General features: G+C 44.0%; 1 long non-coding RNA gene across 7 annotated transcripts in view; it reads left to right on the top strand.

The window, feature by feature from the left end:
• The window catches only part of LOC140687393 (uncharacterized), a 365,887-nt gene that overhangs the window by 55,545 nt on the left and 282,548 nt on the right, over positions 1–27,794 (top strand). For all 7 annotated transcript variants that reach the window (XR_012061653.1, XR_012061648.1, XR_012061649.1 and 4 more), the window contains exon 2: positions 8,915–9,066. This is a non-coding gene — a long non-coding RNA (uncharacterized lncRNA). The remainder of the gene's footprint in view (positions 1–8,914; positions 9,067–27,794) is intronic.

Genomic DNA, 27,794 nt, shown 5'->3' with positions numbered 1-27,794 from the left:
ACACATGTGTGACAAAGCAAGCATAGCCAAATGTTAATTGTAGAATCTAGGGGGTAGGTATATGGATGTGTGTCAAATTCTTTCAACTTTCCTAGTGTCTTAAGACTTTCATAATAAAAAGTTTGGGAAATAAAAGCTCTCCAGGCAATTTCTGTAACATGGATGTAGTGGGAAGAATGTGAGCGTGGGAGCTGGGCTGACATGGATTTCAACCTCAGTTTACCTCTTATTAATTGTGTGACCTTAGACAAGTTATGCCCTATCTCTGCCCATGGTTTCCTTAGTTTTAAGATGAAGTAAACAGAACCATATGCATTACGATTAAACAGGATTTGGCTGATGACATAGTGCTGATCAAACACTTTGCACAATGCCTAGTACACAGTGATTGTATTTTTGGAATGACAGCTACTGTTTTCTGTGTAAGTATAAACATTTATTAGGGATGCTATTTAGCATTAACTGCAATGCCGATGTTTACTGTGGATTTGTCTTGTAGATGGCATTGCTGATCAGAGGTGTAAGAGGTTGTAAGGCGGGAATAGAGGAAGAGAAGCAAAGGAAGTGCATCTTCAGAGTCTTTTAGGGGGCAGTGTCATTGGTGGTTCCAAGAAAAAATTGTCTTTTTTTTTTTATGTCACTCCATTTCTTTCTTTCCTTTTTTTTTTTTTTTGATTGACGTATAGTCAGTTACAGTGTGTCAGTTTCTGGTATTACAGCATAATGTCCCAGTCATGCATATACATATGTATATTTGTTTTTATATTCTTTTTCATTAAAGGTTGTTACAAGATATTGAATATAGTTTCCTGTGCTATACAGAAGAAATTTGTTTTTTAAATATACTTTTATATATAGTGGATAACATTTGTAAATCTCAAACTCCCAAATTTATCCCTTCCCACCCCTTTTCCCCCGGTAACCATAAGATGGTTTACTATGTCTGCGAGTCTGTTTCTGTTTTGTAGATGAAATGTTACTCCATTTCTGAATGTCTGTAGTTAATGTGATTCCCTTGAGTTTGCTGGTTTATATTCTTCTTCCTTGAAATAGTTCTTTCTTTGAAGATGCTCTGACTGTGCTGTATATGACCAACACCATTGTTAGTCCTAGCTTTCACTTTTTTGACTTTTGCTATTGTGGCGATCACCAGGTGATGTATTATCTTATTCCCAGCAGCCAGGCCCCACGTGTGCTGTCTTATCTAATCTATGTTTCTCTAAATATTATTTAAGCCTCAAGACCCTTCTGAGTTATACCACTTTCTCTCCTTTCTGGTCTTTATTGTTCTTAGCACTTGTAACACACCATTTAGCACTTTATTAATAATTTCCTGCGTGTATTGCTTAAGGTAGATAGTGAACAACTTGAAAGTTGGGGCCATATCTTGAAGAAACTTCATAGTTCATATCATCCTAATTTATGCTATTGCTTGTCACAGGTTCTTTTTTCTGAGACACATTTTTCAGGTTCCTCCACATTTGCATTATTGTCATATATTTGTCAAAAAATAGGTATTTAAAAATAAAAGGTGGAGGGCTATGAATTCCCCCTCCCCACTTTATTAGTACTAGAAATACAGTTTATTGAATTCTCTCTTTCTTTTTTTCCTTCTACTTGTTTGTTCTGTGCTAAGTGGAATCTATTTTTTGGTAGTATGTCAATGAGAAATGCAAACAAAAAGCAGGCCTTTTATGCTATAAACTACATTTGCCTTCAAGCCAAAGGAGTATGGAAACTTGCCTGCATTAATGGAAAAGAACATGGCCCAGTGAGTGCAGTTTTGATTTTTAAAGTTCCTACTTTTAAAATTTATTGAGATTATCTCAGTCAGCATTAAACTTGAGGTTTCCAAAGATGGCTTTTTATGATTTTATTGTGTTATTTTCTAGGACGGACACATTTTTTATTTCTTTTCACTGTGAAAGGACAATGGAATTATTTTAGTGCCAACAGATATTTATAGAGATGCATGTTTGTCTAGTTCACTTTATTTTTTTTTTCTTATTAGACACAGTTGGGATTTGAAGAGAAACAAAGCTGTAGGCCTTATAGTCAAACAATTAACATAAGAACAGAATACATCAGTTTTTCTTTAAAAAGTCGGAATTTCTCCCATATTCCCCAAAGTGTGTATTTAATTCTCTTGGCATGTTATACAGCAAAATGAAAGTATTTATGAATGTGGCTACTTCTTTTAACAAGTTCCAATAACTACTTCTTAAACCTGTGTTTTTATATCAATTACATACAGTAAGCACTGAAATCAACCAAAGAGAACTGCAGAGGCCAACTTGAGATATTCAAGTTCAGTGAGGGCTGTGTCTGCCAAAAATAAAATGTGGATATAATTTTATAACACCATTTTATAATTAAAGTCATAAGTGAGGTTTCCTGCTATTGTTTAAAAATGTGTCATGATAAATTTAAATCAAAGACATGGGCAAAGAAAGGTCTGCAAAGTAACAGATGAAGGCAACTAAGATGGTACAGGAACATGGCCCAGTGCAGAAAAGAAACACATGCAAACAATTTTAGTGAAATAATTACATTTATTGTAGATAGAGTTCTGTTTTAGAAACTATAACCACTTAGAAATGGTTTTCATTCATGTCAGACTGAGGTTAAGTTATTGGTACTGTCTATCTATGAAGAGATTTTTTTTTTTAACAACAGGGAAATTTAATGCATTGATTTAGTGATAAGACTGTGTCTTCTGACCAAATAGCCACCAAAATCCCCTAAAACTGAAGAATGTGACTCTTGCCTGTGAAGTCCACAGTAGTTGATGTTGCCAGATTTAGCAAATGAAAATACAGGACATCCAGTTAAATTAGAATTCCAGATTAACAACAAATACATTTTTTAGGATAAGTGTGTGCAATGTTAGGACATTTTTACACTGAAAAAAAATTATTTGTTTTTTATTTGAAATTCCAGTTTAACTGAGTGTCCTGGATTTCATCTGGCAAGTTTAACATTAGTAAAAATACAAATTTTGGCAATGGATTTTTGTATTTTTAAGCTAAATATTTGAAGGATAGGGAATTTAAGTGATCGGAGCAGAGAATAGGGTAAATTTATTTTTGCACTAGAGGCTCATTACATTTCTAATGTTCACAGTTACTTGAATGAATAATGATTTCTGTTCAGTGACGGAGAAGATTTTTGCTTTGCCATTTGAAAGAGCTTCTCCCCGAAGGAGATAAGTTGATTCACATCCATGGATAGATTTAATCATTAGGACATTCCTGGCTTTAGTCAGTCATGTTCTTCTAATGTGAGGGCCGTTCCCAATGTATCAATTCATTCATCTTGTCTCTAATACAAGCCATGTGTTTCTTATGGGAGTTGAAAGGACATTAATCAGAATCTCCGCCTTCAACCAGTCCAAGGGTACGCAAAGTTCTCGGTTACATCTCAAATGTCAAGATATGGGGAAACGGATAATAACATTCAAAGCGTATCACTTGTAATTCATACCGTTGTTACAATTGCTGTGAAATATGTTGGGGGTGGGGCGGTAACGAACCATAAAGCAATGTCTATTCTGTGGAAACTGTGGCTGGAAGGGGCTGGAGGGCTGTATCTGCTTTTCCTCAGCAGACAAAACTCCCATTGAATCCATGAGAAAGCTGGAATTGGTATCCAAAATTATGTATAGCTTGATTGTCCTTTAAACGTAAGAGAAGGATGCAGTCCTCTATGACTTGATTTCCTTGTTATAGATTCAGTGGTTCTCAATCTTGGCTGCATATAGGTACCACTGGAAGCTCTTAAAACCCCTGGCTGCTTAGGCCACACTCCAGACCAATTAAATCACAGTCTCTGGGTTGGGATCTAGGCATTAGTCCTTATCTAAACACTCCAGGTGATGCCAATGTGCAGACAAGTTTGAGAACCATGGGATCATCAGGGGAAATTCTGGTTGTGGACATGGAAACACTTACTGACTTGTTGACATTCCTGGCCTTTGATTCCGTACAAATGTATCATGCTGTATTTGGCACCTTCTCTAGATTTACACAATTTTGCTAGTTCACTATCATTACCATATTAGTATCATTATCATCTGTTATGCTCTTAGAGGAAAAATGATGGTAAACCATTAAACAAAATAGAAAAAACTTGTAATCAGATGCTAAAATGTGAAACGGGTGAAATGTGGTGAGCTAGGGGAATCAGAGAAGGCCTCCTCTGCAGAGGATGTTTAAGTGAAACTGTAAAACAGTGGTTCTCAAAGTGTGGTCCCAGGACCAGCAGCCCCAGTGTCACCTGAGAACTTGCTCCAAATGCAAAGTCTCAGGCCTCACTCCAGCACTTTTGATCAGAGACTCTGGGACGGGGGCCCAGAAACCTGTATTTTAACAAGCTCCCTAGCTAATTCTGATGCATGGTTAAGTATGAGGCTATAAATATTGATTTACAGCATTCCTGAGGAATTGCTGTGTTTTTACTCACTGAAAATAATATATACAGACTTTGATCTGCCTTTTAATTTAAGGGTGGTATCGAGGAATGTTTTAAATTCTCAGTTGGGTGGCTTTTGCAGCTTATTTCCAGTTTTCTTGTACTGCATTTATGTACTATCGCATAGATGAGTTTTGCTTTCTGGATTTAACTGAAAATTTATTGGAGTCCTTCAGGCCAATTTAACAGTGTTTCATGGGTTTCGGAAAAGAATGTGTATCTTTTTGAGTACGTGTATTCATATCAAGTCAGGCTTGCTGATTAAGTCATTTTTTATTTATTTATTTTTTATTTCAAAAAATGTCTTTTCACTGTTCAAAATAGCACAAAACAACATGGTACTATGGTAATATCGAGTCGCCGGGGTTACTCTACAATAGATGAACGGGTGTAGTCTTCAGGAACAAGAGAAATCAAAGGGCGCTTGGGAAGAGGGCGGGGGGGGGGAACAATGGGGCCAGGCGAGTGGGCTCCAAGGTGACAGCGAAATATACTATAATAACAACAAACCACAGGCCCATGGGCTAGGGGTGGGGTTTGCAGAGGCCGGAGTCCCACCAGCCACAGCTGTATCTCCAGGGCAGAGAGAGAAAGGCGTCTGAAAAGATTGGCTGCTTGTTTTAAATCCTTCCTGTGTGTGACCTGTTTGCAAGCATCGCTCCTTACCTAAAGCCTGGGGATGGGGCAGAAAGCTGTCTCACTAGCCACTTGAAGCAGAGCCCCAAGCACCCCCAAGTCTGGCCGTAGGAGGATGGGCCCCGGTTGGGGACTGCACTGCAAAGTCATATCGGTGACACCACACAGCTTGCCCTCCCAGGCTGACTCTGAGGCTGAGCTCCCCTCCTTCATGCACCCTTTTCCTTACAGCTTTGCCAAGGAAGAGGGGTGGCTGCAGGAAGTGGCGGTTGTAGATGTCAGATGCTTTAAGCTGGGCATGCCAGGCGAGCCTGGGGGTCATGAAGAGTGCTGTGAACCCAGGACTGGGTAGCAGGCAGCGGCCCCGCCTCCGGGACATCCTCCTGAGAGACCGAACAACTGGCTCCAGCAGACTCTCAAGATCAAGCCTCTAGGTGTGGAGCAGTCGCCTGGGGGAGTAAGGCTTGACAGCTCACCCTCCTTTGTCCCAGAGGCCTGGGGACATGCGAAGGGACAGAGGGCAGGGGTCAGCAATAGGAAATCCGGCTGGGTAGCAAACACCAGGCCCACAGGGGAGACTCCAGGCCTCTCCTGCCCTGGCTGCCCCCGGCTTTTCCTCCAGAAAGATCCCTGCCTAGGCTTGGCCAAGGAAGAAAAACGTTTGAAAAAAAAAAAAAAAGATACACATTCTGTAGCTAACAATAACAACAAAAAAGAGACAACCCCCCCACACTAAGGCTATAATTACAATAAAAATATTAACTACATAAATTTCAACTTAAAAAACAAAACAAAACAACAAATGCAGCAGTTGGTGATGTGGCTTCGAGCACCGACCCCGGAGAGGCCGAGGCCAGGCTGGGTGGGGGCTTCTCTGCGCCCCAAATGGGAGGCGGGAGGTTGTCACAGAACACTGCTCAGGCCCCTACGGGGTTCCTTCTCCAGCCCGCCCTTTCCTCCCTTCCTCCCTCCGTCCCTTCCTCCCTCCCTCCCTTCCTTCCTTCCTTCCTTCTTTCCTTCTTCCTTTTTCTCCCTCTTTCTTCCTTCTCTTTTTTAAATGGGAAAGAAGGGGGCGGGGAGAAGAGGGGGCAGTCCGAAGGCCTCTGAGAAAACGTGTCAGCTTCCCGTGGGCCTGCAGGGCAGGGCCGGGGTTGGCTAAGCCGAAGGGCGGGAAATGCTAAAGTAACAAAATAAAGTAGAAGCAGACGAACACCCAGTCCGGGGGCCCCGCAAGGGCTCCTGGAGCCGGGGCAGGGGTTGGGGCCTGGGGGCGCCTCTCCTGGGCCCCCACGCCCGCCCCCCCAGGCCTCAGCAGCGCCCTCCAGCAAGGCCACAAGCAGCAAGAGGCGTGCAGGCTTCGGGGCGCGCGCTTTCCGTCGTCTTGGCTCTGAGTTTGTCCGTCCCTCCCTCGAGGGGCCTCCGGTCCCTCTCGCTCAGCTCCCGGCGGCGGAAGGCCTGGCCGCGCGGCCCGAGAGGGGAGGAAGGTCGCGGGGCTGGCGCCCACGGCTGGCTTGGGGGGGCCGCGCCCTCACTCGCTCTCCGCTCTTCCGTGTCCGCCTTCCGCTGCCGCCCAGCAGTCACGGTAAAACGTGCTTTCCTGAGATGATTTTAAAACAGAGAGAAAGGGAGCGAGCACGGCAGCCAGTGGCCCTGAGCGGGCAGTGCGAGCGCCGGGCGTCGGGGACGGGCAGGCCCTGACGGTGGCGCTCCTGAAGCAGGAGGGGTCTGGAGCTCTCGCCGACCCGCTGCCTTCGATTTCTCTGGAGCGGGTTTCCTTTCCGGAGAGGCCATGGGCCACTTGCTGGCCGGCCTAGCGCCAGAGCTGCCCTGACTGGTTTCTGGCCACCACCTGACTTGGGTGGCCGGGCCGTGGCCCTCCTGGTTCCACGCGGCGGCGATGCGGAAGGTGATGGCGGGCTCGGTGGTGTCGTGGATGTGGGCGTGGGCGAGGCTGGAGGCCTGCCCGAGGCAGGTGGGGTCGCGCCCTCACGGAGGCCAGCGGGGCCGGGGCGAGCCCTGGATGGCCGGGCGCACCGGGTACTCCATGGCCTTGCCGGAGGTCAAGAGGGCGGCTTCCGGGTGAGGGGAGCACCATCTGGACTTTTGCCGATTTAAATGGCACAGTGGGCCCTCTTGCAGGCCAGGCAGACACGCCTTAAAGGCTGAGACCTCACTGAAGGGCCCCCAGCCACAGGCGTTGATCCCGGCTACATGGGACTAATGGGCAGTGCCCAGCTGCGGCTCCTGCTTCTTCAGCAGGTTGTATAGTCGGGGACGATGCCCGAGACATTGTCAGACTGGACGGCATCTTCTGGTGGCAGAAAATAGTGTGTCAACATGACATTGGTGCCCTTAATGACCCCCACATCAAACCACTGGTTCTCCTTTTTCACGGGAGCTTTGCTGGGCGGGGGCGGTAGGTCTGGCTTTACACACAGGGGCTCGATGCCATTGGCTACTTCAGTCAGGGGAGGCGCGGCCAGCAGCTTCGCAGGGCTGGCGACCACCACCGGCTGGGGGGCTACAAATGTGCTGGACGGAGCCAGGCTCTCAGTGGCCGCGGAGGGCAGCAGGCCCACGGTGCTGGGGTCGGCCCCGGCTAGCTCGTTGGGGCAGTTGCTCTCAATGGTCGGATGGTTGAGGATGTTGGCAGGGGCTAGGGCCCCAGCGGGGAGGTGGTGCTGCTGAGTGGCCCGCTCCTAATGCGTCAGCACGATGGGAATGGTGGTGGCTTGGCCCTCCTGGTCCTGGGCAGACAGGTGGCTCAGCTCCGCCTGCGTCACCGCATCTGCTGCCTCCCGAGTGCCCGTGACGACTGCTGCGTGGCCTGGATAATTAAGTCATTTATTGTGTGCTTGATTTATTCATCTCTGATGATGTTAAAGTCTTTGACTCTGTTTTTCCAGTTGTTCTTCACCTTTCCAACACTTCCGTTTCATATGTTTCAAAACGATGTCCTTAAGTAAAATTAGGAGTATTTTATCTTCTTGATAATTTTATTAGAATATATCGCATTTTATTAGCTTATATCATTCCCAGTTAATATTTTTTTGCCATTATTTCTGTTTTGTGTGATATTTAATTTGCTTGATGTATTTTTGTTCATCGTTTTATTTTCAAATTTCCTTTCTTAAGTTAGGTATGTTTCTTAAAACGACTTACGGTAGCTGTCCCCTGGTTTTGTTAATTTTAAATCTAATTCGGAGGTTTTCTGTTTTTAACAGCAGAAATTAGCCATTCACATTCATTGTAATTTTTTAAATGTTAAAACAGCCATATCATTTTGTGTTCAGTAGTTTTTTAATCTTTATTGATACATTTTCCCCCTGACTTATTTTATTGAAGAATAGTTGATTACAATATTATATGTTACAGGTGTACACAGCGATTCACCATTTTTAAAGGTTATATTCCATTTATAGTTATTATAAAATATTGGCATATTCTCTGTGTGGTACAATGTATTCTTGTAGCTTATTTTATACATAATAGTTTATATCTCTTAACTCCCCACCCCTATTTTACCCCTTCCTCTGACTTTCAACAGGACTACAACATTTGTTTTTTTGCTTCTTTCTTAAACCACTAGTTATTTTTTTGAAATAATACATTGGAAACAACTCAGAAATCTGTCAAGTTCTTTGACACTTTTGCAGTAAGAAGTGGAGTCTAAACCTCTTCTCTTGAATTTGACCTTGCCCGTAATGATGTACTTCTAGCAAATGTGAATGTGGAGGAGTGATACAGCCATTATAACTTCTGCCTGCCTCTCTCTCTCACTCTCAATTTCTCTCTCTCTCTCTCTCAGGATGCTCACCATTGGAGCCCAGACATCATGCCAGGAGGAGGCTCAGACCGCATGGTGAGGCCATGTGCTGGCAACAGCAGGTGTTCTGGGTAACAGCTCGAGCTGAGATCTGAGTCTCCAGCTCCAGACTCAGCACCAGCTGACACGTGCAGGTGAGAGCCTTCATGCCTAGTTGTGCTCAGTCATTCCCTAAACCGTGAAAGAGAAAAAAGGAATGATTATGGTTGTTTTATGTCACAGATGCTAAAGTAGTAATAGATAATTGAAGCAACATCTTGTTTTTATTTTTCTGTTTGTTAGTTTTACATTCATACTGATGACTGTAAGATCAAGCATTCATCAATATTTATAACCTGTAACCTGAACAAAGTCTTTAGCAAATTTATCCTCAATCCCTTCCTCCCTTTTGGTTTTTTGGCAATAAATCTTAGATTTTTATATCTTATATTATGTTCTTGCTATATAAGACATTTTATCATCAATACTGTGTTAAGTGTTCTTTACCAGCAGTTACTGAGATTCAATTGTAAATTTCCTGGTTTTGTTGTATGTCTTTCTCACTACTGTTCCAGGTGTCCCATGTCTTTCTCTTTCTTGGATTTATTTTTTTCATTTCACTGGAATATTTCCTTGAATAATTTTTCAGAGAGGATATATGAATATTGACTATTTTGATCCCTTACCCAGATAAAGCCTTAATTTTGTCCTCACACATGAACAAAGACTTGGCTGGGCGTAGAATTCTCAGTTCTAAATAATTTTGCTTCAGAAATCTAAACACAATGCTCCATTGTCTGCTAGCCCTCTCTGTTGATGAGAAATCAGTTGCCAGCTCAATAACCGTTCTTTTGTTTCTAGGATACTTTTTTACTTTTGTGATTTTCAGTTTATCTTTTAATATAAATATTTTACCAGTCTGTACCTCTACCTGTGACTTAAAATTATTTCTGATTATTCTTTGATGACCCATTTCAGCCTGATGACTCAAGCCCTTTAGTTCAGGAATTTTTTCTCTTATTATTTCTTTGATTATGTCTTCTGTTCCCCATTCTCTTTCTTGAATTCCTACCAGATGAATGTTGGCATGCTGGAACTCTTCCATATTTCTTAAATTGTAGTTTTACATTTTCAATCTAATCTTTTTCTTTCCTTCTTTTCCCTTCCCTCCATCCTCCCCTTCCTTCTTCCCTTCCTTCTTTTCTTTGTTCCTTCCCTTTTTAAAATTTTATTTAACAGTTTATTAAATTGATTTTTTAAACATTTTTTAATTGAGTAATAGTCATTTTACAGTCTTGTGTCAAATTCCAGTGTAGAGCACAATTTTCAGTTATACATGAACATACATATATTCATTGTCACATTTTTTTTTCACTGTGAGCTACCACAAGACCTTGTATATATCTCCCTGTGCTATACAGTATAATCTTGTTTATCTATTCTACATTTTAAAATCCCAGTCTGTCCCTTCCCACCCCCTGCTCCCTTGGCAACCACAAGTTTGTATTCTACATCTATGAGTCTGTTTCTGTTTTGTATTTATGTTTTTTCTTTAGATTCCATATACGAGTGATCTCACACGGCATTCCTCCCTCTCCTGGCCTACTTCACTTAGAATGACATTCTCCAGGAGCATCCATGTTGCTGCAAATGGCGTTATGTTGTCAGTTTTTGTGGCTGAATAGTATTCCATCGTGTAAATATACCACCTCTTCTTTATCCAGTCATCCGTTGATGGACATTTAGGCTGTCTCCATGTCTTGGCTATTGTAAATAGTGCTGCTATGAACATTGGGGTGCAGGTGTCATCCTGAAGTAGGGTTCCTTCTGGATATATGCCCAGGAGCGGGATTCCTGGGTCATATGGTAAGGAATCTCCATACTGTTTTCCACAGTGGCTTTCCTTGCTTCCCTCTCCCACTCTTAATGATTTAGATGTCTTCTTTTACAATTTTATGTTTATTCTATTTGTAATTCATGGTAGTTATCATCTTTCCAGTTATGAGTTTCTCATTTTTGTAGCATCTTGCTGCTTTTCTATTTAGAGTAGACCTGTCAATATTTCTTCTAGCATGGCTTTAGCGTTGCTAAATTCTCTTAGTTTTTGCTTGTCTGTGAAGTTCTTTATCTATTCTAAAGGATAGCCTTGCTGGATAGAGTATCCTAGGCTGCATCTTTTTTTCATTCGGGACTTTGAATGTATCTTGCCACTCCCTTCTGGCCTGTAGTGTTTGTATAGAGAAATCAGGTGAAAGCCTTATGGGGACTCCCTTGTAACTCACTCTTTGTTTTTCTCTTGCTGCCTTTAGGATCATTTCTTTATCCTTGACTCTGGTCTCTTGATTATGATATGTCTTGGTGTGGGTCTGTTTGGGTTCTTCCTGTTTGGGACCCTCTGAGCCTCCTGTACTTGGGTATATGATTCCTTCTTTAGGTTTGGGAAGTTTTCAGTCATGATTTCTTCAAATACCTTTTCAATCCCCTTTGTTCTTTCTTCCCCCTCTGGAACCTCTATTATGCGTAGATTGGCACACTTTATATTATCCCACAGGTCCCTTATATTGTTTTCTTTATTTGTTTTTCTCTCAGCCGTCTGATAGGGTGCTTTCTGATGTCCTGTCTTCTAGGTCACTTATTCGTTCCTCTGCATTATCTAGCCTGCTTTGTACAGCCTTTAGGTCAGCTCTCATCTCAGCAAATGAGTTTACTAATTCTACTTGGTTCTTCTTTATAGCTTCTATTTCATTTTTGACATATTTTATATCTCTAAACACTATTTCTTTTAGTTCCTTCAGTACTTTGATCACTCCTTTTTTGAAATCTTGATCTAGTAGGCCATCAATGTCTATTTCCTTGATCGTGCTTTCAGGGGATTTCTCTTAATCTTTTAATTGGGAGTGGTTTCTCTGCTTTTTCATATTGCTCATATCTTCTGGCACTGTGGCTGGTGGGTGAGCGGGTCACTCCCCCTCTCGATGTCGCAGTCAGATGCTGCGCTCTGGTGAGGCAGGTGGGCGGATTGTGCCCCCTCCCAGCACCATGGTCAGGTGCTGCGTGCCTGCCAGGAAGGCGGGTGGCTGCCCACCCTCTCCCTGCGCCGGTCGCTCTACTGCTCTGTGCAGCTGCCTTCTCCGCCTGGGGTTGGCGCTCTGTAGGCGGGCTTGGGGAAGACCGTGAAACAGCCCCGCCCCTACTCTGTGCCAAATCTCAGCTCCTTGTTTGTCTTGGCGGCACAAGTTCTCTGAGGTGCCAGGGCAGAAAGATCCTATCTGCCTTGGGCTGTAAACAAGTCTCAGTCCTACCTAGGAGGTTGCAGAGCCCCCTGGTGTGAATTCAGGTCTCAGTTAGTCCCCGCCTAGGCGCTGCGCACAGAAGGAGATGGCGGCTGTGGCTGCACCCCACCTCTTTTCTCATGAGAAGCGCCAGTAATGGTGCCTCGGGTCTGAGGAGACAAACGCTATGGTGCCCCTCCCCCCAGGGCACACCAGCCTTGTTGCTTTGCTTTTTTTGCAATTTATGGGGGACCGAGGTGGTTCTGCTCAGTATCCCCTACCAGCCATGGTGTGCCATGCTCTGCAGTCCCCCAGGGCTGCCTCGGTGCAGCCACCCCAGTCCTCCGCCTGGCCTGGGTGGCCTGTCCCAGCCCCCAGCTGCTGGCTCACGTCTCAGGCTGGGTGTCACTGGGACCTCTTTGTGCCCATTTAACTTAGTTCTGTTGGTCAAGGGGTGCTTGGGCAGATCTGAGCCTTGGAGGCTCCCCCTCCGTCCTGCCGGCCTCTCCGTTGGAGGAGGGAGACCCAGCGAACAAGTGCTATTCTCCCTTTGGCGCTCCCTCCCCGGGGGACCAGTCCCAATCTGTTATGTTTTTTCTTCTTTCTGTTTTCCTTTTCTGCTACCAGATTTTTGGCGTCTTTGTCTTTCGAAGAGGGCAGTGTTCTGTTGGAGTTTGGCAAGTGCTCTGGTTGGCTGAGTGGGTCCGTAAATGTGAGTTTTGGTGTATTTGTGGGAGAGGGTGAGGTACAAGTGTCCTTCTACTCTGCCATCTTGCTTCTTATCCCTTTGTTCCTTCCTTTTCTCTCTCTGTGTCTTTCTCTCTCCCTCTTTCTTTTTGTACTATGTTGAGAAAGTTATCATCTAGCACACTATTTTGGTTGATTTCTAATCATCTCCATCCTATTATTCAGTCCTTCTGTTGAATATAGTATTTTGGAAATCATGTTTTTGAATGTTGAAGAGCTCTTATTTGTTCTCTGAATGCTTCTTTTTTTTGAGTAGCTTGCTCTTATGTTATGAGTCCGCTGTCTTCTCATAACTAGAACTTAAAAAAATTCTCATCTGTTTCTTGTTTTATTGATTTCTGCTTACATCTTTGTACTTCAGCATCTTCAAATATCTGGTGATAGTAGTCTGTTCATAAAGAGAGAGCAAGATTGGTTACTAAAGGTGTCAGGCACAAGTACAACCTGGAGATCTCTTTCCACAGTAGGCACATTTCTTTTTAACTTGCATGAACAAAAAGCAGTGAGGAGAGACTCTGGATAGACCTGAGGTCTGATTTCCTTTTGATAGTTTAGCAAAGAGCTGGCTCAGAAGGTCCTGAAACACCCTCTCCCAATTTCTTCTAACAAGGCCTCTCCTCTAGCCAGAAGATTCCAAAGTAACATATTGTCATAGCTGGTCTCTTCCCCTGGCCCTATAAAAACATCGACTATTATGGATTAGAGTCCCCTGCTGTTGGGATGTTGGCCGTGTTCACACGCTTTATCCCTGCCTGGCCTAAGCTGTGGATTAATGAGAGGCTCAGAGATTGTGTGCTCTCTACTACTTCTCTGCTTATAGTTGTTTTTTCCCTTGATAAAAACTCTATTTGGTGTCTGCACTACATGGACTGTGTTGTGGATCTGTGACCCATCTGGATGGCATGCAGGCTTGGGGAACCCTAAGATACCCAAAGCTGAAATGCCTTTGCTCTAGGCATGGTTGATGTTTTTAGTTTCTGTACATTGCTACCCTTTGTGCTTTTCCCTTTGTGCCTATTGTGGAGTTATGGATGTCTTTCTTTGGACCTAATTTCTGTGCTGGAGCCTTCTGCCCACCCTTTTCTTGGAAGACATTTATTGTGACTGACCTGGAGGCAAAAGCAACAGCTAGCAGTTCTGTGCATGGAATCAGGACATACGTACACGTGGTGTTTTTGATATCAGCTATTGAGAGAGAGAGAAAGAGAGAGAGAGAGAGAGAGGGAGAGAGAGAGAGAGAGAGAGAGAGAGAGAAATGAATCTTCCTGTCTACTCAGTGATGAAGAGCATGAGCTGGTGTTGTCAATCTGCTGTTCCCTCACTGTGCTTCAGTTCCCACATGCCACTCAGGTTGAGCATCTCATTAGGCTGAGTGTGAGCCTAATGCTAGAAGGGATGTATTATTTTCTGTATGATGTACACTCTTAATGCATGTCAAAAACTGTCTGGTGCTCAAGTGAAAAGGTATGATCTGTCCCAGTGCTGGAGAAACATCTACCAGCCTTAGCAGGAGGGAGTCTATCTGTAGTCTCCATGGAGATTGAAGATCTTTCCAAGCAATAATGACCTTAAAAGCAAACTTCTTGAGGGTTTGACCAACCCATATGGGTTGGACTTTATTTAAACTCTTGTGGGATTGAGCCATAACCTGTTCCCACTCTCTGCCTTATTAGCTCAGAGCTTGGTGATTCTTTGAGACTTTTTGGGAAAGAAGTTATGTAACCTATATAAATTTCTTTGGGAGTTCTATTTTAGGTTGGCATATTTCTCTGTTCTGTCTTCTACATTAACCTAATTCCATCTACTTATGTTAAAAAAATTATTTTTGAAATTGTCCATTAATCCATTCTCATTGTAAAACTTTCAAACCAGAGAAAAATTTGTAAGAAAGGTCACCTTTGATATCTAATCTAGAGTAGACCTGAATCCCTGTCTTTCCCATCACTCTGTTAGATGTGTATTCAATTCTATTTTTAGAATCTGATCTTTCCTACCCAAATATGTATGTATGCATAATTTTTAAAATGTGTTTCAGCTGTCTGGTGGTTTTTTTGCTCTGCTTACAAACTACCCTAAACTCAGTGGCTTAAAACAACATACATTTTATTGTATCTCATGGTTCCATGGATTGGGGTTAAGTTACTCAGTTCTTCTACTGGCCTTGCTTGGTCTCTATAGATAAAAAATGTCTATAACAATGGTCCCCATTCTATATGCTGTTCCAGCATCTTGCCACACTCTGATCAAATGGTGGAGTCGATGTCCCTCCTCTTAAGGTAGGTAGGCCATTGTGAGTTGATCAACCTATAGAATAGAGTGTAACAGAAGGGATGCTTAAAGTCCCAGAAGGGACTTCAAGGCTAGTTCATGAAAGGTGAGCCAGCTTCCGATGGCGCTCTCTTGGGACACTTGCACTTGGAACCCAGCCACCTTACCCTGAGGAAGCCCAGGCCATGTGGAGCCTCAGTCCTGGGTGAGATTCCAGCTGACAGCAGCACCAACTTGCCAGTCATGTAATTTAGCCAGCTCGGATGTGAGTCCTTCGGCTCTCAGTCACGTTTACTCTGGCTGCTGCCACGTGCAGCACCATGTGGAGATGCCAGGCTCTGCCCAAATCAAAGATGTGTGAATGAAATGAATGTTATTGTTTTGAGCCATTAACTTTTGGAGGGGTTTGTTATGCAGGATTGGAATGCTTGGAATAGGCTCTCTCGTGCAGCTGTGGTTAGACAGTGGCATGGAGTCGGGTATAAGATGCCTTGGTACTCCTCAGTGTGGCCTCTCGTTGCAGAATGGGAGTCTGCGCTCCATACGTGGCAGCTCAGGGCTCAAAAGGGGGAAAGTGGAAACTTCTAGGCCTTTTTATTGCCTGAGCTTGGAAGCCCCAGAATGTCACTCCCTCCACCTTTGGTCAGAGCAGCCACAGCCTGAGCCCAGATTTTAGGGGAGGAGACGTAAGTCCCACCTCCTGATGGCAGGAAGGAGGACCGGCATGTGGACACAGGAGGGAAGGGAATTGATGCTGGCCATCTTTGGAAACCAGCTGCCACACCGCTGCTCATTAGAATCTTAGGTCCACACGGGCCCAAGCCTTGCCTCCTCTGTTCACTGTTGGATCTCTGACACCTGTTGCTGAATCTGGCACGTACTACCTGTGAAAAGATTTACTGCAGAAGTGAATGTGTATATAGTGCAAAGGGAAAGTGGGCAACTTTTGGATGAGACCATTTCCTTTGACCAGAACACTTCTTCCTCTTCCCCTCATTGACCAACTCCCACTCCTCAAAACTCAGTTTAAGAGCTGTTTCCTTCATGGCCCCAGACAGGGTCAATTACTCTCTCCCTTTGGCCCCCTTAGTCTACTGCTCATGTCTCATTGTTGTGTTAGGCATTTTTTGGTTTCCTTTTGGGAGGATCTCAAAGCGCAAAAATCACATCCTCGTCATATCTTTGAATGACTTCCAGGGTCTGGCAGGTAGTATGCTCAGAAACAGAGCCGTGGCTTAGAACAGATGAAGCCTCAAAAATGGAATCAATTACTTCTCATTCTGGGCTCCATCACTCAACAGAGAAATAAAAAATTTGAAGTATATTTTAAGGAGAGGTTATGACTAAAGGCCTTGGGGTGGAGTTGGGGCAGGCAAAGACAGAGATCCTTTGGTGAAGAAAAGGGAAGAATATTTTCTTTTCCAAAGAAAAATATAGAGATCACTGAAATGTTAAAAATTATTATATGGGCTTGCAACAATAAGAATCTAACCTTCTAGACTTTATCTGGGGATAATAATAGTTCTTATAAAAATTTAACGTTGATGTGAAGAGTAAATGAAATAAAAGATGTGTATAGTGCCTGGGCCAGTACCTGGAACATAGTAAGTGTTCAATAAGTGGTAACAATGGTAAGAAAGTCTCCAGCAATCTTTGCCATTTATTGACTGGCCACTTTGTGCCGGGCACTGAGCTCAAGGGTCACAGAGCTGCCAAGCAAGGGCTGCTTCTCTCCTAAAGTGATTCAGCGTGACACGGGAAAGGAAGGGTAGCCTTTCTAGAAACATTAACAAGATCGTGGTACTTCAAGGGGCCCTGTCGTGTCATTTCTCAGTGGCTAGAATCTTTTCCAGTGCAGGAGCCTGAGATGTGCAGTTTCTGCACTTTGGTGAACGGGTGGAAAAGCCTGGTACATGGTCTGTTCACTCAGGAGAACAGAAAAAAAATCCACGTCTGAAGAGGAATCTCAGGGCCTAGGATCTCTAGCTCTTAGGAACTTGAAGCTTGTTTGATGTAACATTTCCTCTCCATCCAGTTATAGAGCAAAAACTAGAGCTGCTGTATTAAAATTAGCCTTCCCATGAGAGTTATTCTGAATAGAGACATGACGCAGTGCTCGCCCAGTTGATGGAGGGTCCGGCAGATGTGTTGCGAGGCAGCCTCTCCTGCGTACCTCTCAGCGACATCCTCACGGTCTCTCGGAGAATCCATCATCAGCTTAAACTGCTTTGTTTGATACCTTGGATGGCCTGTTCAAGGGCAGACGGCCCAGACAGACCTCTTCGCTGGCTGCCAGCTAATTAATTTATTTCCAAAGTGCAAAATAAGGCCCGCTGATCTCATTGTGTTTTCTTTTTCTCTCTCACCACTGTTTTTTTTCTTTTTTCAATTTTGGTTTTTACCTTTGTTCACTGGCAGCAGTCTAATGGCCAGGTCCTTTATATACACGTGAATTACTTGGCATGCAGATAATTAACTACATGTCTCTGAGTCATTCTTTGACATATGACATAGTGGTGATCGATGTCATCTTATATGCAATCTATTACAATATTAGCAAATGTTGCGTTTTGAGTTTTTTTTTTCCAGTATAAATGCTACTTTTGGAGCCTGAGTTTATAATGAAGAAATGGAGGCAGATACCTTGTTGAAATACAATGGCTCATTAGACGAGTTGCCTGTGGACACAGATTGATCTGGATGCCAAAGATATTAAAAATACCTGGAGATGTGTTGGTTGAAGATACAATTAAGTATTTCAACCAGAATTGTCCAGTTAATGTCAATATATAAGTGAAAGAAGGTCAATTATTTTCTGAGGCCTCTAGGGCTGTGGTTCTCAACTAGGAGACAGTCTTGTCCTCCAAAGTCCCCTTGGCACTGTCTAGAGACATTTTTGGTTGTCATGACTAGGGCAGGGTTGGGGAGGGGAGTACAGTGCTACTAGCATCTGGTGGGTAGAGGCCAGGGATGCTTCTGAATATCCTACAGGGCACAGCTCCTCACAACCAGGAATTATCTGGCCCCAAATGTCAGTAGGACCAAGGTCGAAAACTCTTGTTCTAGGGTACAGGTCTCATTGACAGTCACTCTGGATAGCACTCACTGGTTTAAGAGTTTCTTTTATCTCCCTCCCATATCTCTCCTTTTTCTATATTGTGGTCTAAGCCAGTGTCAAACACAAGGCCTGGCATACATTGGACAGTCAGACATTTCCCCTTGACTTCCGTGACTTTGGTGAGCATTTGTTGAATGAGTGGAGGGGCTAAACTCACCAGCTAATTACAGTGTTTGTGCTTCCTAAACATTGTGAGCTTTCTGTTTTCCTACTTAGGTAGCTTTCCTCCTTGTTCACTGGAATTCAGACTTGCAATTACCCAAGTGATTAGTTCTGCAGAGATTTTCAGACATAGTAATGAAGCTATAGGTATCAGGGAGGTAACTAATATTTCTCTGCTTTGATACTCAGACTTCTAGGCCCTGAGGATAAGAGTGAATTTATAGGGGATTACATGGTTTGCAGTAATATTTACACGTAAAATACATTTATTTAAAAACCTCATGAATTAACTAATCTCTATAATGTTCCTGTAGCAGATCTTTTATTAATCTTTATATCTACAAACATTTACTGAGTGCCTTTTGCATCCCTAAACCCGATTATTTCCCCAAACTTTGGTGAGATCAAGAGACTTTATATCATTAGCTGGTGAGTTGTTCCAAAAATACTGGCTTATGCGTGACCAGAGAGTTCCATCTTTTTTGTGGCCTTGGCCAGATTTTATAAAGTGTAGCTTCTTGTTTATTTATAATGGACTTCGAGATCCTTGGATGAGATGTATTACATATGTGTGAAGGATTAGAGAGCAGCTTTTAATAACAACATGAATAATACTGCTTTGTACTGCTAAACTGTAGATCTTTTCTTCTAAAGCCCATTATAGATGTGATTTGATTGTTGCTCTGTTGCAACAGTGTTTTTCCTCCTCTCCCTGTCCAGTCAGATTTTTTTTCTTTATTAAAGATGGCACGAATACTTTCTCATGTTATGACCTTTTTGATAAACAGCTCAGGATGTTACAAAAGCGAAGCGGGAGATGTCTCAAATAATTAACGACAGAAGGCTTGCTGATGCTTGGTGTTAATGTTGCCAGCGAGCCCAGCTATTTGTGGGTTGCTCAGTGCGTTTCTGTACAGATGTGTGTGAGGTTGAGTTTCAGCCATACGCCTGTAACAGCATCAGGAAACATTTTGTCATGCTACTTCCTTGGGTGATCTTTTATGACCAAAAGAAGAAAAAAAAGTCATATTTCTGTCTTGTGAAATTGAGCTCGAATTCTGGGTAGTTTAGCAGTAATCAGTATATGCCTGAGTCACAGCTGCAGGGGATGGTTCGTATTATATACCAATGGCAACTACTGCTCTAAATATGGAAATTAAATACTTGAGTTCAGGCTGATTCAAATCTGTGGGTAGGAAATGTCTGATCTTTCCCAAGATAAGTTTAAAAACGTGCGGAGGTTTCTCTAGGGCTATAGTTCCTCTTCACATTCACGTGCATTTCTTTGGGGATGGTCCCTTGCGGTCTCTTGGCAGCCACCTTCTTTAACATGGGGAGAGACTGGGATCCGTAAGAATGCCAAAACAAAACAAAACAAAAGCCCAAAATGTCCTCAGAAGATAACCAGAGTGTGGTTGATCTAGAAACCAAATCCGACAGCTCCAAGCCTCAGAAGATGAGTATCAGACAATACTTGGCTTCCCTCCCTGCAGGCATGAGACAGCCACATTCACTCAGAATCAGTTCGTAATTTGGAAGCTTCTTACGTTACTGACATTCTCAGGTCCTGCACCAAATTTCTCATCCACTCTGCTAATCACAAGTAGTTATGTCAAATATCGTGGTTGCAGTCTTGATGCTTCTGTTATCGGTCCATCATTCTGGATGTACTTCCTGGAGCCTCTGTGGCCATGGAACAACACTCGATGACCAGATGGAACTCACCTAGCAAGCTTTCTTCCAGTGGCCTAATTACAGCCCACTGAAAATTGTTTTAAGGGGTAAAATGGACATGATAACTCAGAAATGATTCACTGTTGCCCTGCTAGACAGCCTGAAGCTGTGACCTTCTAGACACCTAGCAGACTGTGCTGCTCCCTGAGAGGTCACGTGCAACCTTGGTGGGCCCTTTCCCTCACACCAGTGGCTTCTTCCCTCAAGCGCTTGTGCTCTCTGCCTTCGGGCTTGCTCATCCTGGCTTGGGCGGGGCAGGGCACAAAGCCTGAGGTTTCGGGACCCTCAGGACTGAGCGATGGGAATTGGTGGCTGTGAACCCAGGAGTCTCCAACCCCCGCTCCCTGGGTCAGTTCGGAGCTGTGTCCTACATGGTGAGTGAGAGGGTGCCAGGGGATTGAGCTCTCAAGGCCATAGCTGTCTGCTACACACCCTTTTTAAATTCCTTCTCTAACTTCTTCCTGTCCCTCCCTTGGGATTCCGGCTATTGCTTCCCAGGTGAACAACCAGATTCTTGTATCAGGATGTGTTGTTGGGGTAACCCAAACTAAGGCAGCGCCCACTATAGGAGCCCACCAGGACCCCCTTCTGTCCTCACCCTACAGTCGGGGGCTGCTGAGAGCCTTGGCTCTGCTTCCTAAACAACCCTTGAGTTGCCTCCTTCTTTACTTCTGGAATTTAGTTCAAATCTGTAGTATCTCACTTAGTTGATTACAGTGGCATTCTGAGGGGCCTCTCCGTTTTAATCTCTCCCCCCCCAGAACCAGCCTTCCATGGTGCTGCCAGAGATAACTTTCCAAGGGGCACACCTGATCTGTTACTTCCCAGCTTCAAACCATCCAGCAGCTCAGGCCACTCATGACCCAACGCTGGCTAAGCCGTCCCATGCCCTTCCTGAGCCCCAGACCGTTGGGCATGTTCCGTGGCTGCGGTGTGGGGTTTGCGCTGCACGTTTGTCCACCTGTGAACTTCAGCACAATTTAAGGACCCAAGAAGCCTAATTACCTTCTCTCTGGAACTGTCCTTTGGTGACCGCACTCAGTGGTGGCTTCTCTTCCCGCCCCTCGGCCTTGTGCAAGTCTCCATGCGTGCCCTTCTCCGTTTACTGGGGTGGGATTGCGTCCGTCTTCACCCTCTATTGCAGGGTCCTTGAGGGAACTCATCACCTACGACTCCTAGTGCCTGGCTCAGCACCAGATGTGAAACCAACACTTGATCCTGACCAGGACCAGCTGGCCATTCAGTTGGTCCTGCAGAAGTTTGTTCTGGGATACGTGGCGGGGCTGACGGTTGCGGGGAGGCTCTATTTTGCTAAGACATCAGAGCTGCTTAATGACGAGGGACAGCCTGATGATGGGGGCTGCGTGACCCAGAGGTTTGGCGGGAAAGCGTGATTGAAATGATCTCTAAGGACTTTATATCTAAAAAGTGTTGCTCTGTTGTTTCATTGTTAAACCTGCTTCTTTTCTCACATTTAATTTCTTTTCAGTGGATATACCTCTTAGCCCTTGCTGAACGTGATGCAGGAAATGGATGTAAATATGCAGGAAACTTCAGTCCCCTGGGATTTATTTTGCCCCTGTCTGCACATTTGTTTTGTTAAGACTTAGAGTCAGCGAAGTCCAATGGAAGAAAAATTATAAAGTAAAATAAAACAGTGTTTAATTCTGTCTGATCTCAGCATGAAAGGTGCTTGGATTTCTGTTGGTTGGTTGTACCTCTGTTGGGGAGCGTTATACGGGCCAGCCAGAATGCCCAGCTCTGTTCCTTCTGAGGGAGGACTTGTGGGGAAGAGCCTGTTTTCCCGGTGCTGTGTCTTGGGTATGTGCTTTTGTTCCCTTCCCTATGGAAATGTCTCTATTCTGGAAGCCAGATTCCCATCTACTGTCCTAGGGAAGGGGTGGGGCAGGCGAATTTCACCATAGTTTATGCATGGGGGTTGATTCCAATTCTTTGAAGGTGCCCTTCTTTATTTAGCATCAATCTCCTCCCCCTAAAACTTCCTAGTCAGGGCAGTAGGGTGGGATGGGGAAAGCATGGCCCTTCATGGCTGTCTCCTTGGAGGCTCCCTGGGTCTCTATAGAGTTGAGAAGGAGCAGAGTTGCTGAGCAGGATTGAGGTCAACCGTGGTCACCACAGCCACCTCCTAGCTGCACAGGAACACACAGCCTCGCTCGCGGTGGTGACTGGGACATGTCTCCCGGGCAGCATGGGAAGCTAGGTGTTCCCAGCCTTGTAAGGGGCTGGGAACTTCTTTTTAATTGAGTAGAGCCCCGAGGCCTGTGTGATGGGATATAGGCGTACCCTGCAATACAAATAAAGCAAGAGGTGTGGGTCTACCCCGAGGAATGGAGACAGGAGACACTGGCCAAGACCAGGCAGAGAGGAGGCAGGGCAGCCGCTGCCCGTGAGCAGGGCGCAGGGGTCCAGTTCCCACGCGCAGCGCGCAGCCTTGTCTGCCTGCCTGGGTTCCCAGCAGCGCGGCCCTTGCCGACCAGGCTTGGGGTTTCGCTTTCTGGTATTGGTTTCCTCACTCTTTCCATGGGGAGCCTATTGTGCCACGTGGCTCATGTTTTTTCTTACCTGCCCAGGCCCATCTGAGCCCAAAAGGTAATGAGTCCTGAGTTCCAGGCTGAGACCTTGCCCTCACTCAACTTCTACATTCTCTCTCTGCCATCAAATAGTCTCTCTTTTAAAAACTAAAAGCAAACATTAAAAAAAAAAAGATTTCATCAATGATAGTAACACTCCTTGTTACTTGGTTCCAATTTTGAAAAGTACCGAAGAATCAAACACTTCCATTTTTATTACAAATAATAATAATTATTTTTTAACATTTTTATTGATTTATAATCATTTTATAATGTTGTGTCAAATTCCAGTGTACAGCACAATTTTTCAGTTATACATGAACATATATATATTCATTGTCACATTTTTTTCTCTGTGAGCTACCATAAGATCTTGTGTATATTTCCCTATGCTATACAGTATAATCTTGTTTATCTACTCTACAATTTTGAAATCCCGTCTATCCCTTCCCACCCTCCGCCCCCTTGGCAACTACAAGTTTGTATTCTATGTCTTATGAGTCTGTTTCTGTTTTGTATTTATGCTTTGTTTGTTTTTGTTTTTGTTTTTTTTTAGATTCCACGTATAAGTGATCTCATATGGTATTTTTCTTTCTCTTTCTGGCTTACTTCACTTAGAATGACATTCTCCAGGAGCATCCATGTTGCTGCAAATGGCGTTATGTTGTCAGTTTTTATGCTGAGTAGTATTCCATTGTGTAAATATACCACCTCTTCTTTATCCAGTCATCCGTTGATGGACATTTAGGCTGTCTCCATGTCTTGGCTATTGTAAATAGTGCTGCTATGAACATTGGGGTGCAGGTGTCATCCTGAAGTAGGATTCCTTCTGGATATATGCCCAGGAGTGGGATTCCTGGGTCATATGGTAAGTCTATTCCTAGTCTTTTGAGGAATCTCCACACTGTTTTCCACAGTGGCTGCACCAAACTGCATTCCCACCAGCAGTGTAGGAGGGTTCCCTTTTCTCCACAGCCTCTCCAGCATTTGTCATCTGTGGACTTTTGAATGATGGCCATTTGGATTGGTGTGAGATGATACCTCATTGTAGTTTTGATTTACATTTCTCTTGATAATTAGTGATATTGAGCATTTTTTCATGTGCCTACTGATCATCTGTATGTCTTCCTTGGAGAATTGCTTGTTTAGGTCTTTTGCCCATTTTTGGATTGGGTTGTTTGGTTGTTTCTTATTAAGTTGTATGAGCTGCTTATATATTCTGGAGATCAAGCCTTTGTTGGTTTCATTTGCAAAAATTTTCTCCCATTCCATAGGTTGTCTTTTTGTTTTACTTATGGTTTCCTTTGCTGTGGAGAAGCTTGTGAGTTTCATTAGGTCCCATTTGTTTATTCTTGCTTTTGTTTCTATTGCTTGAGTAGACTGTTCTAGAAGAGCATTTTTGAGATGTATGTCAGGTAATGTTTTGCTTATATTTTCTTCTAGGAGGTTTATTGTATCTTGTCTTACATAGAAAACCTTAAAAGGTCCACACAAAAACTACTAGAGCTGATCGAAGAATTCAGCAAAGTAACAGGTTACAAGATTAACGTTAAAAAATCAGTTGCATTTCTTTACACTAACGATGAATCAACAGAAAAAGAAAGTAAAGAAACAGTCCCCTTTAAAACAGCACCCAAAGTAATAAAATACCTAGGAATAAATCTAACCAAGGAGGTGAAAGAATTGTATACAGAAAACTATAAACCATTGATGAAGGAAATTAAAGAAGACTCTAAAAAATGGAAAGATACCCCATGCTCTTGGATTGGAAGAATCAATATTGTTAAAATGGTCACACTGCCCAAGGCAATCTACAGATTTAATACAATCCCTATCAAATTACCCAGGACATATTTCACAGAACTAGAACAAATTGTAACAAAATTTATATGGAACCATCAAAGACCTAGAATTGCCAAAGCATTACTGAAGATAAAGAAAGAGGCTGGCGGAATAACTCTCCCAGACTTCAGACAATACTATAGAGCTACAGTCATCAAGACAGCATGGTACTGGTACAAAAACAGACATATAGACCAATACAAATAATTATAATAGTTTACCTTTTCAAAATGTTTTCCATGTGGCTCGGTTCTATGTGAAACACTTTGTTGCTGTAGTTTGGTTTAATCTTCATGACAGGTCTCTAAGGAAGGTATTACGATGAACTCCATCTTATGGATGAGGAAACAGAGGAACAGAGAAATTAATTAACTTCCCTAAGGTCACACAGTAAAAGTGGAAAAGCTGGGTTGGCATCATTCACTCCGTGCTTCATAAACATACACAGTGCGGACTTAGACTTTTGTGGAATCAGGGAGACAGATGTTCATGGTGGAAACAGCAGTGCCACTGAGAGCACACTCTATTTGTCACAAGGGCCAATGGAGGCAGGTGACCATATTTTTATTGGCCTCTTACCTTCTTATCCACATTCGTCTCTCTCTCTGGGATATTCTCATGCCCATCCCCTCCCACCTCAGGTTTCCAGGCAAATTGTCTTCATGCCCCTCTGTCTGCCCAGCTAGTTGGCTTGCTTTCCCTCCGTCACCTCCACTGGCTCCCTATTTCCTTCCCACAGAACAAAAGCTCTCACAATGACACCGCTGCCTGTAACAAATCCTTGGTTGTCTGTTCCATGGGAAAGAATGTCCACGTTTATTTTATTTTTTCAGAAAAGCCCAAATAAAAAAATTACTGTCTTCTAACCTTTCACTTCCCAGTATGGGAGCTACAAGATTCATGTGGCTACTGGGAATAGGGGGAGTTGAAATTGAGACCCCCTGGGGATGTAAACTACTCACCAAATCCCCAAAACTTAGTATGGGGTGAAAAAGGGAATGTAAGCTATCTTGTTCATCATTTGTTAAATGTTGACTACTGGTTGAAATGATGGCTTAGGGAGAATATGTTATTAAACCTAATGTGGCTGGTTTCTTTGTACTTCTTTCTAACGAGGTTACTAGAAAATTTAAAATCACCTACATGGCTTGGGTTATGTTTCAGTTGGACAGTGATGCTCCAAACCCCATGCTCTGGTCCCTGTTCGGGGTGAAGATAGGAGAGAGGTGCAGCCCTGGCTGGAGAGGATCCCCCCTTGGTGGGGTGGTTGGCCTTTTCTTATGGGGGTCCCTGTAGCGAGCTTCTGCATTTTAACAGAAGGCAGATGCTTGAATCTTGAGGTGGAAGCTCAGGTATCAGGGAAGGACCTCAGAGATCGTCAGCTGTCAGGCCCTGGATAGGAGCAGGGGGTGGGGAGCTGGACTTGCTCTGTTGTTCCCTGGCACTTGGCGCAGCGCCCAGGGCAGGGCCCGGGGCAGTCGGGTGCTGTCCCGTGATTAAACGTATTTGGGTCGGAGGTGTTTCTGCTTGATGTGTCTGGTGTCCCCTGAGCCTCATCACATGGGCAGCCGCCTGCTCTGCTTGTTCCTGATGGATTCCTCTCTCCCTGTTGCCATGCCCGTCCTGTCACCAGGCCTGCCAGTCCTGCCCCTTTAATTGTTCAGCGAGCACCCCATCCCCGTCCCAGTCTTAACCCGACCTTCACCGTCTCTTACTTCATCTCATCTAGTCCTCCCCCTCCAGGCTAACACTGGGGTTCTCAAACTCTAGTAGAAATCAGAGTTCCCTGAGGACTCCTTAGTACACAGGCTGCCGGGTCCCCCCGTCAGAGCTCCGACTCACCAGGCCTGGGTGGGGCTGGGCCTAGAATGTGCATTTCTAACTAGTTTAAAGGTGGTGTCGAGGCTGAGTCCAGGCCACACTTTGAGGGTCGCTGACCTAGCCGAACGATCTTCCTCAAACACGAGTCTGATCATGACTCTCTTTTCCTAAGACCCACCAAAGTCCATAAAGTCCAAAGCCCGAAGGGCCCCGTCCAAGGGCCTTCATGCCCTATTCCCTGGGTACCACCCCAGCTCCATCCATGAGACCTCCGTTTCCCTTATGGCGTCTGCCGCTGTCCTGATGGACCAGACTCTGCCTCGCCTCCGGGGCCCTGCCTGCTGCACACTTCCTCCCTTACCTTGCAGGCTGCCTTTTCCAGGCTCCAGTGACTGCTGGCTTCATGCTGGGTTGAGCCAATGGGAGGTACTTAAAGGAGGCGGGAAGGTGGTGGGAGGAAGGTTTTTCTCTCCTCTCTATGCTTTGAGCAGCGTCTCCAGCAGTGGTTTTGTCCATGGACTCAGCTTCTTGCCAGGCAGGCCTGCCTTGTTCTCATCTTCTGCCAGATCACCTGGTGATGGGGCACTGGAAACCCCATGTTTTCCTGAGACACCTGCTGCCCTTGGGGGCGAAGTGGCTTCCTGCTGTCCCCAGTACCTGGGTGCCTCTCTGGTCCCGTTGGACTTCTTAGCTCTCCTATTGTCAGTATCCTGCACAAAACTCTCTCTGTGGTAAATGCATGAAGGTTACGCCACTGATGTCCAATAGAACTTTCTGTCATTATAGAAACATTCTTCCATATCTGCCTTGTTTAATATGGCAGCCACTAGCCATTGTGGCCATTCGGCACTTGAAATAATGGCTAGTGCAACTGAGGAACTTTTTAATTTAATTTAATGTAAATTAGATTTAAATATGATTAATGGCTACTGTGTTTGACAGGGCAGGGTTAGACCCTACTTAATATACAGCTGCTGAAATGTAGGAGTGGATCCTGAAATTGGCATAGAAAAGAATAAAGAGGTTTTCTGTACTCTGCTGTACAAAGTGATCTTGCTCTCTGCATATCAGCTTCATTAGTTTTTTTTAAAACATTTTTTATTCAATTATAGTCATTTTATAATGTTATGTCAAATTTCAGTGTATTTTTTAAAACTTTTTTTTATTGAGTTATAGTTATTTTACAACATTGTGTCAAATTTCAGTGTAGTTAGCTTCATTACTTGTAAAACTTTTAAATCACTTTCCAAAATGTAGATCTTTGGGGGCTAAGATTACAAGAAAGAAGAAAGATGAACAAGAATTATGGTTAAAGAAATTAAAGCAAG

Source organism: Vicugna pacos, chromosome 19, assembly GCF_048564905.1.
Source record: "Vicugna pacos chromosome 19, VicPac4, whole genome shotgun sequence".
NCBI lineage: Eukaryota > Metazoa > Chordata > Mammalia > Artiodactyla > Camelidae > Vicugna > Vicugna pacos.
This window is presented reverse-complemented; position numbering and strand designations above follow the sequence as displayed.